Source organism: Cupressus sempervirens, chromosome 7 (genome assembly GCF_028749045.1).
Source record: "Cupressus sempervirens isolate cs-2001-9-10 chromosome 7, ASM2874904v1, whole genome shotgun sequence".
Taxonomy (NCBI): Eukaryota; Viridiplantae; Streptophyta; class Pinopsida; order Cupressales; family Cupressaceae; genus Cupressus; species Cupressus sempervirens.
Window position 1 is genome coordinate 275,990,186 of NC_143124.1, and position 9,076 is coordinate 275,999,261.

General features: G+C 38.2%; 1 pseudogene; it reads right to left on the reverse strand.

The window, feature by feature from the left end:
• Window positions 1-1,865: 1,865 nt before the first annotated feature.
• LOC149546490 (L-type lectin-domain containing receptor kinase IX.1-like) lies at window positions 1,866-8,844 on the reverse strand (annotated as a pseudogene).
• Window positions 8,845-9,076: the final 232 nt, after the last annotated feature.

Below are 9,076 nucleotides of genomic sequence, written 5' to 3' on the forward strand. Positions count from 1 at the left end.
ATCCACATTAGAGTACAAAATCACTTTATTAATATTTAACCAATACCATGAAATACATGACTACACACATCTATTTATACATTTGGAAGTTTCAAACAAATAGTGGTATACAAATGACCCAATCAGCAATCAAAAAACTGCTAAAAATTGATTCATTATTGCTACATATGTGATGAACTATTAATACATGTATTTTTTATTTTTAAACTCTATTAAAAATAAAAAATATCTGTGACAAAAACTATAAAGATTATCATTATCTTATCGGTAATTAGAATTTTACCCCTAACGAGGAAATGACTTATTCACATATTTTGCAAAGTCAAAGTGAGAGGCATGGTTAAATAGATAAGTGCTTGGTCAAGACCATCGTACATAAATGAGAAAAGTTGGTCCACAATAACGGAGATCAGAGCAAGGCAAATTCATGGAAGAAGAATCCGGTGTCTTATGTTTGTACTTTGATTTTTAAAAAAAAAATTTCCACGCGCATTAATATTGTGCCTGTTATGAATTTTGGGAAACATCAATAATGTATCGTTGATCAGATCCCTCAATTTTGTGGGTTGGTGCCAGTCGCTTTGCGCGTTCCATCATCATCACTTTTTCAAACAAAATTATAAGTAGGGATGTAAAGAATCAGTTACAATTGGAAAATGGGTTTTTACGTTACAAGGTGAAAATACCATGCTTAAGATGACGACCTGCGCAAACTTTTTTAATTTCGGGGTCAATTTATTCTAATAAATTAGGTAATAACGGAAATCTTTTCATGTACAAGGATTTCAAATAATTCTATATATATATTTTTTGATGAATAGACCTGTTCTATTAAAAAAAAATATTTAGAATACAATTCAGAAAAAAAAAATCAAGGGATTACAAATAATTCTATATTGATTACTTTTCTTCAAAATAATCTCACCCTTTGAATGTGGGCTATATTTCTATATTTCTATATGGATATGCACATGTTCTCACCATTTGAATATTGCTTATTTTATGTGATCAATGAAATATTTTGCAATATGCATCTTGAATAGGACTGAAAGGAAAATATTATACATTTGCTTAGGAATATGGAGTTAATTAATTAAGCTTTAATCAATACATATTAAATTAAGAAGAAGTTGTAGCAGTGTATATTAAATTACATAATATTATCAAAAATCTATAATCATTAAATAAGAGTAAATAAAGAGAGAGATTGAATGAGGGAAGAATGAATGACAATAATAGAAATAGTGTGATTCATTGATCTTGAGATTTGAAATAATTTTGCATGGTAATGTGCATGGGTCAAAATGGAAAAGGAAAGAGCTAGAGCTGCTCTTGGTGATGGCGCGCTTCAGGGGAGCTATTAAACACGCAAGGAGGCCTGTTATGAGGCCAATGTGGGATTAAGAGGAATTATATTCTTAATGATCTTAACAAATAACTTACTATTTAGCTCTTTATGTTAGGCTTTCTTAATAACTTATTATATTTAACTCTTTATGTTAGACTTTCTTAACCAGAATGTGTGTGAACAGTCTCAGTTAAATTTTTTGTAGATAATTGTTATTGATTAAAAAGAATCATATTTGTAAACGGATAAATCTAGAACACAGACACATAAAATAAAATAAAATAAAACAAAATAATTATTAAATATTTATCTATTTTTTTAAATCCATATCCAAGAATATTTGCAGTTGAAACAATTTGTACAATAAATTTATTTTTTGTTTAAATCAAACATTCAGTATGTATTAGCCGTAATACTTGAGGAATGCAATCCTGCAGCTTTATTAAATCCGAGCTAAACTCTGCAAAACTCGTGGTTCGCAAATACAACCTCGATTGAAAATCTGACGGTGCCAATAAGTTTACAATTCAGCTTTATAATTGCAGATGTGTATATAATATTTTACCAATGATCAAATTACAAAATATTATCCCTCCCATTAGAGAGAGAAACCTGCAATGCAAAGTCCTAAAGTAGAATACACCATGTCTATGCCATTGTCGATAATCTTCTGCTTTATCTCTCCAACTTGTGCATACAATACATTTGCACAAATAGCCCAGCTCACCATACTAGAAGATTAACACCCAAAAGCAAGAAATATGAAACACGCTTTGAAAGGCCCATACGAGGGCGCTCCAACTTCAGAGTTCCAGGAACCTAACTAACTATACTGGAAATTAAAATTGCCAAAAAATAAACCTAATTGACCGTGACGAATATATATATATGCAATAGAAACCTTAGCACTACAACTCCTAGGTAGGCGAGGTGTAGGCCGTCCAAGTTCAAGAGCTGAAGCAATTGCCTTTATCTTGGTATATCTGTAGAACTCGAATCAGGAGGAACCGCAAAGTTTGATGAGTGAGAATAGAATTCATTCTCCACAGGAGAATGTGTGGGCTTAGGAAGTGTACTGGGTAGACGAGGCATAGGCGCCTCAAAATTCAGGAGCTGCAGAACTTGCCTAATTTTGGGTCTTGTAAAAGGATCCGGATGGGAGCACCATAGTCCTATCATCATCAACAGTTCCATCTCTGCACTCTCGAACACTCCCACTAAATTGCTGTCTGCAGCATCGAGCAACCTGCCTCCACCATACAACCCCCAAACCCATTCCACAAGTCATGTTTCTGGGCCTTCGAGGGTTTGATCTAGTGCCGATCTTCCACAGGCTATTTCCAAAACAACTGAGCCAAAGCTGAACACATCCGACTCTGTACTAAATATTCCCCTAATAGCACATTCGGGTGCCAGGTACCCCAATGTCCCTGCAAGCTTACTGGTCATGCTTCACAAGGCGCGCCAATCCAAATTTCCCCAGCTTTGCATTGAATTCAGAATCGAGCAGGACATTGCTGGATTTGATGTCCCTGTGCATTACACATTCGTCCCATGACTCGTGCAGATAAAGCAGTGCACTGGCTATGTCAATGGCGATTCTATATCTGTTGTTCCACTGTAGCTCTCCTATCCTTGTACCGAAAAGGAGATTATCTAGACTCCCATTTGGCATATATTCATAGACCTGAAGAGAAAGTTTAGGTTTCTGTTAGGAGTTCTGTTTAGGTATCTGATAGGAGTTCTGTTTAGTTTTTGCTTTCAGTTTGAATAAGCCCTAGTCTTTAGGGATCTTGTTTAGCATTTCTTGTTGCACTTATCACATTGATTAGCTGTCAACGTGCTGTCAACATGCTCTTGTTTTTCTCATTCAGTTTAGATTGTAAAGGCTATTTATAAGCCTAGATTGTTCAATAAGATGCAAGTCATTCCCAGAATCAAAGCAGCAGTCTTTGAGGTTTCTTTGCAGCAGCAAAGAAGATGACAACTGAAGGGAATTTTGTACAGCTAGTCATCACTCGCTTCGATGGTCACTATGACCATTGGACCATGTTGATGGAGAACTTTCTATGATCCAAGGAATATTGGGGATTGATAGAGATGAGTTATGCTGAGCCACAGAATGGAATGGCGTAGATAGAAGCACAGTGAAAGGAGCTAGATGAATTGAAGCCGAAAGACTTGAAAGTAAAAAATTATCTCTTTCAGGCCATAGATTACACAATAATAGAGACCACTCTTGTGAAGGATACTTCCAAACAAATTTGGGAGTCTATGAAGAAGAAGTTTGAAGGGAGTGCTAGGGTTAAGAGATCACATCTACAAGCTCTCCGTAGAGAGTTTGAAATCCTAGAGATGAAGACTGAAGAAGGAGTCTCCGAGTACTTCTCAAGAGTGTTGTCTGTGGCCAATAGGATGCCAACATATGGAGAGCAGATGCAAGATGTCATAGTGGTTGAGAAGATTCTCAAATCATTGAGTGAGAAGTTTAACTATGTTGTTTGCTCGATCGAGTAATCCAAAGACGTCGATCAACTCTCCATTGATGAACTGCAAAGTTCTCTGATTGTTCATGAACAAAAATTCCAGTGACATATAGGAGAAGAACAAGCACTCAAGATAACCTTTGAAGATAGATCTAGTGCAAGAGGACAGGGTTGAGGTACATACAGAGGCAGAGGAAGAGGGAGAGGCTACCAGTCCTATGAAAAATCCATAGTGGAATGCTATAAATGCCACAAGCTGGGACACTTTCAATCTGAGTGTCCAAGCTGGGATAAGGAAGCCAACTACGCTAAAGTAGGAGAAAAAGAAGAGATGTTGCTTATGTCATATGTGGAGATGAACGATGCTCAAAGGGAAGACGTCTGGTTCTTTGACTCTGGATGGAGCAACCACATGTGTGGTGACAAACGCTTGTTCTGTGAACTAAATGAGGAATTTAGGCATAAGCTGTAGCTGGGAAATAACACAAGGATGGCTGTGTTAGGGAAAGGCCATGTGAAATTGGAAGTAAGTGGCTTTACACATGTTGTTAGTGAAGTATTTTTTGTGCTTGAACTAACACAAGAAAGAGGATTGACAATTCTCATTCAAGGTGGAAAGCTCAAGATTTACCATCCAGAGAAAGGGCTCATAATATAGACTGAGATGACAACAAATCGAATGTTTGTGTTGCTAGCAAACTCACAGCCTCAAAAGCCAGCCTGTCTCTACACTTCCACATAGGACTTGGCACACTTATGGCACTGTCACTATGGACATTTGAGTTACAAAGGATTGAGGACACTCCATTTCAAGAAGATGGTGCATGGGATGCCTCAATTCAAGACTCCATCAACAGTGTGTGGTAACTATATGATTGGGAAGCAACATAGGGATTCCATCCCAAAGAAGAGCAATTGGAGGGCCACAAAGAAGCTTCAGCTTGTTCATACAAACATTTGTGAGCCAATCTCTCCCATCTCCAATAGTAAGAAAAGGTACATTATATGCTTTATTGATGACTTTACTAGAAAAGCATGGACTTATTTTTTAATAGAAAAATCTGAAGCATTAAGCATCTTCAAAAGCTTTAAGAGTCACGTTGAGAAAGAAATAGGAGGGTATATAAAATGTTTGAGAACAGATCGAGGAGGAGAGTTCACATCATCTGAATTCAATGAGTTTTGCTCAGAGCATGGCATCAAGAGACAATTAACTGCAACATATACTCCATAGTAGAACGAAGTAGCTGAAAGGAAAAATTGAACAGTGATGAACATGGTTTGATGCATGCTATTTGAAATGAGGATTCCTAAGAACTTCTAGCTAGAGGTAGTAAACTAGACAACATATGTTCTAAATCGGAGTCCTACATTGGTTGTAAAGAGTCAAACACCTGAGGAAGCTTGGAGTGGAAGCAAACCCTCAGTTGAGCATTTCAGGGTTTTCTAATGGATGCCACATGTGCATATTCCTGATGTGAGAAGGAAAAAGCTAGATGCAAAGAGCTTCACCTGTGTGTTATTGGGAGTAAGTGAAGAGTCTAAGGCATATAGACTCTATGATCCAATTACAAAGAAGATTGTAATTAGCAGGGATGTAGTGTTTGAGGAAGACAAGTCTTGGAATTGGGATAGGAGTTATGAAGAACAAATAATGGCTGATTTGAATGGGATGATGAAGAAGATAACAAGGAAGTGGATGTTGAGAATGATGGAATAGAGAGTGAGGAAGAAGAAGAAGTCATTGAGGAACTAGTTGGTAGTCCGCAAACTGATGGGAATGAAGAAGTATCATCCAGTTCTGATGGAGGAAGAGCTAGAAGGCCACCGAGGTGGATGAGAGATTATGTAAGTGGGAAAGGTCTTTTAAAGGAAGAAGATAGTGCTAATTTGGCCCTATTTTCTTCAGCAGATCTAGTACATTTTGAGGAGGCAATGGAGCATGACAACTGGAGGACAGCCATGGACATGGAGATAAAGGCTATAAAAAGAAACAACACATGAAACTCACTAATCTGCCTACAGGTGCAAAGAAGATTGGGGTGAAATGGGTCTATAAGACCAAACTCAAGGAGAATGGAGAAGTGGACAAGTTCAAGGCTCATTTGGTGGCCAAGGGGTATGTGCAACAACAAGGGATAGACTATACAGAGGTGTTTGCATCGATTGCAAGAATGGATACAGTAAGAATGATTGTGCCTCTAGCAGCTTAGAAAGGATGGACTCTCTATCAACTTGATGTCAAATCTGCCTTCCTGCATGGAGAACTCAGTGAAGAAGTATACGTGGAGAAGCCTAAGGGATATGAGCTGAAGAACAATCCTTAGAAAGTATACAGGTTAAAGAAAGCCCTTTATGGACTGAAACAAGCTCCACGAGCTTGGTTCAGTCGTACTGAAGCACACTTCATAAGTGAAGGATTCGAGAAGTGTTATAGTGATCATACTTTGTTCATTAAAACAAATAAGGGAGGTAAGATTCTCATTGTCAATTTATATGTAGATGATTTAATATTTACTGGCAATGATGATTTTATGTTTGCTGAATTTAAGAATTCTATGTTGAGGGAGTTTGATATGACTGATTTGGGAAGAATGAGGTTTTTTCTTGGGATAGAAGTGTTGCAGAGGTCAGATGAAATTTACATTTGTCAAGGAAAATATGCTTTGGAGGTGTTGAAGAGGTTTAGGATGGAGAATAGCAATTCAGTCCATAATCCCATTTTTCCAGGTTGTAAACTTTCTAAAGATGAGAATGGGGTTGGTGTTGATGAGACTTTGTTTAAGCAGATGGTGGATTGCCTCATGTACTTAATAGCTACGAGGCTGGACTTGATGTTTGCAGTAAGCCTAATTAGTAGGTACATGGCTAAACCAACTAAGTTGCACTTGTTGGCAGCTAAGAGAATACTAAGGTACCTGAAAGCAACCACTAGACTTGGAGTTTTTTACAAGAAGGGAGGGTGTGAAGGTCTTGTTGGTTATGCAGATAGTGACTATGCAGGAGATGTAGAAGACAGGAAAAGTACATTAGGCTATGTCTTCATGTTTGGTTCTGGAGCTGTTGCCTGGTCCTCAAGAAAATAGCATATAGTCACACTGTCAAGCACTCAAGCAGAATTTGTAGCTATAGCTACTTGTGTTGGTCAAGCTATTTGGATGAAGAGGATACTTGAGAAGCTAAGTCTGGAGGAAAGTAAGTGTACTGCAATCTTTTGTGACAATAGTTCCACAATTAAACTATCGAAGAACCCTGTGTTACATGGTCGAAGCAAGCACATAGATGTGCGCTTCCATTTTCTTCGTGATCTCACACGAGAAGGAGCAGTTGAGTTGGTTTATTGTGGAACACAAAATCAGTTGGCAGATGTGATGACAAAGCTCCTCACATTGGATGTGTTTCAAAGGTCTCGAAGTCAGTTGGGAGTTTGCCAAGTTCCAGATTTAAACTAGTTGCAGTTGGTAACTAGTTTAAGGGAGGGAATGAAGAGAAAGTTTAGGTTTCTGTTAGGAGTTCTATTTAGGTATCTGATAGGAGTTCTATTTAGTTTTTGCTTTCAGTTTGAATAAGCCCTAGTCTTTAGGGATCTTGTTTAGCATTTCTTGTTGCACTTATCACATTGATTAGCTGTCAATGTGCTGTCAACATGCTCTTGTTTTTCTCATTCAGTTTAGATTGTAAAGGCTATTTATAAGCCTAGATTGTTCAATAAGATGCAAGTCATTCCCAGAATCATCTAGTATTCTTTTGTGTTTCAATTCTTAACAAGACCAACAGCAGTTGGTCCTTCTCATGACACCAACCTAATAGCTGGACCAAATTTCTATGTCTCAGACGGGTGATTGTGTTTATTTCGGCAAGATACTCCCTCTTCCCTTGCTTTGATCCTGCAGATATGCGCTTCACTGCAACTATTTCATCTGATTGTACCAAAGTGCCTTTGTACACATCGCCGAATCCTCCTCGCCCAAGCCTTTTCTCCTCGCTGAAATTACTGGTGCTTGAACAGAGCTCAGAGTATATGAATTTCCGAGGAACATGTTCCAGTGCTATATCCATATCGGACTGCTGTTCCATGTCTTTGATGGCCTCTCTGTTTCGTCTGCTGTATCGACACATGGCAAAGGATACAAAAATCCCTGCAACCGAAATGGCAGAGCAGATTGTTATACCCACTTTCCATGAAATCTTCTTCTTTCCGGATGACAGTATTAGAGATGAACCAGAAATAACACTAGTGAATTTCCAAGAGATTAATCGATGACTTTCGCTTGACTTAAGAGCTGCAGCTGAAAACCCCACAACACTATCCGGAGGAAGATATCTTGTCAAATTTATATTATACGACAAGTTCCCTGCTATTTTGCCCTCTGATCCAGCCGACACAGTCAACAGATTTTCTTGGCCGCGGTAGTCTATTTTAGCCTCCCATATCTTCCCATTATTCAATCGTTGAGCCAAAGGAACAGAGACTTGGGAATCTATACTATTGACATCAATTCCCATGTGATTGTCATCTATATCCGCACGATACTTCCATGTGTCGAATTCAATAGCTACGATCATGTTGGACGACTTGCCATTATTCTGTGAATTGAAAAGGCCGAATCATCCTCCATCTCCTCTGTAAGAAACTTGAAAACCAGATCTCTGGGACGCCATGAAGAAAGCAAGCCCATCACCACCAAGATCTGTATCATTCTTGCGAGTCCAATTGATTTGGAATTGAAATTGAGTGCTAAAGTTTGCAAATGATTTAGTAAAAGCATTCCATACCGTAATTGGAGTACTGTAAACTACTCTGCCTGCACTTCCGTCCCCTAAACCTTTTGTGCTGTCTGTAATTTTAAATACATTTCCACCCATAAAGACCGCATCACCGTCCGTTTGGAAATCATTTACATCATGTAGGTCGAAACTTACGGATAACACGTCTGCTCCTGTAATTGGAATTTGTGATAGGACACACTGTAAAACAACATAGATAGCAACTAGTACTGTTGACATTCTCAAAGCTTGTACTCGATGGTTTGGATTCAATTGGGATTATCCAAAGAATTCTTCAGCTGACAGTCGATTTGTGATGGAATCTCAGATTCAATTTATGCTATATTTCTGTTTGCCTCTTATGCGATAATTGGAGAGTGACTACGAGTAGCAAAGTAAAACATTTACCGAACGAGGTTTAGGTCAGAAATCTAAGTCGTGGAGGAGGCTGATCAAAGTCGTAAATCTAAAAAGA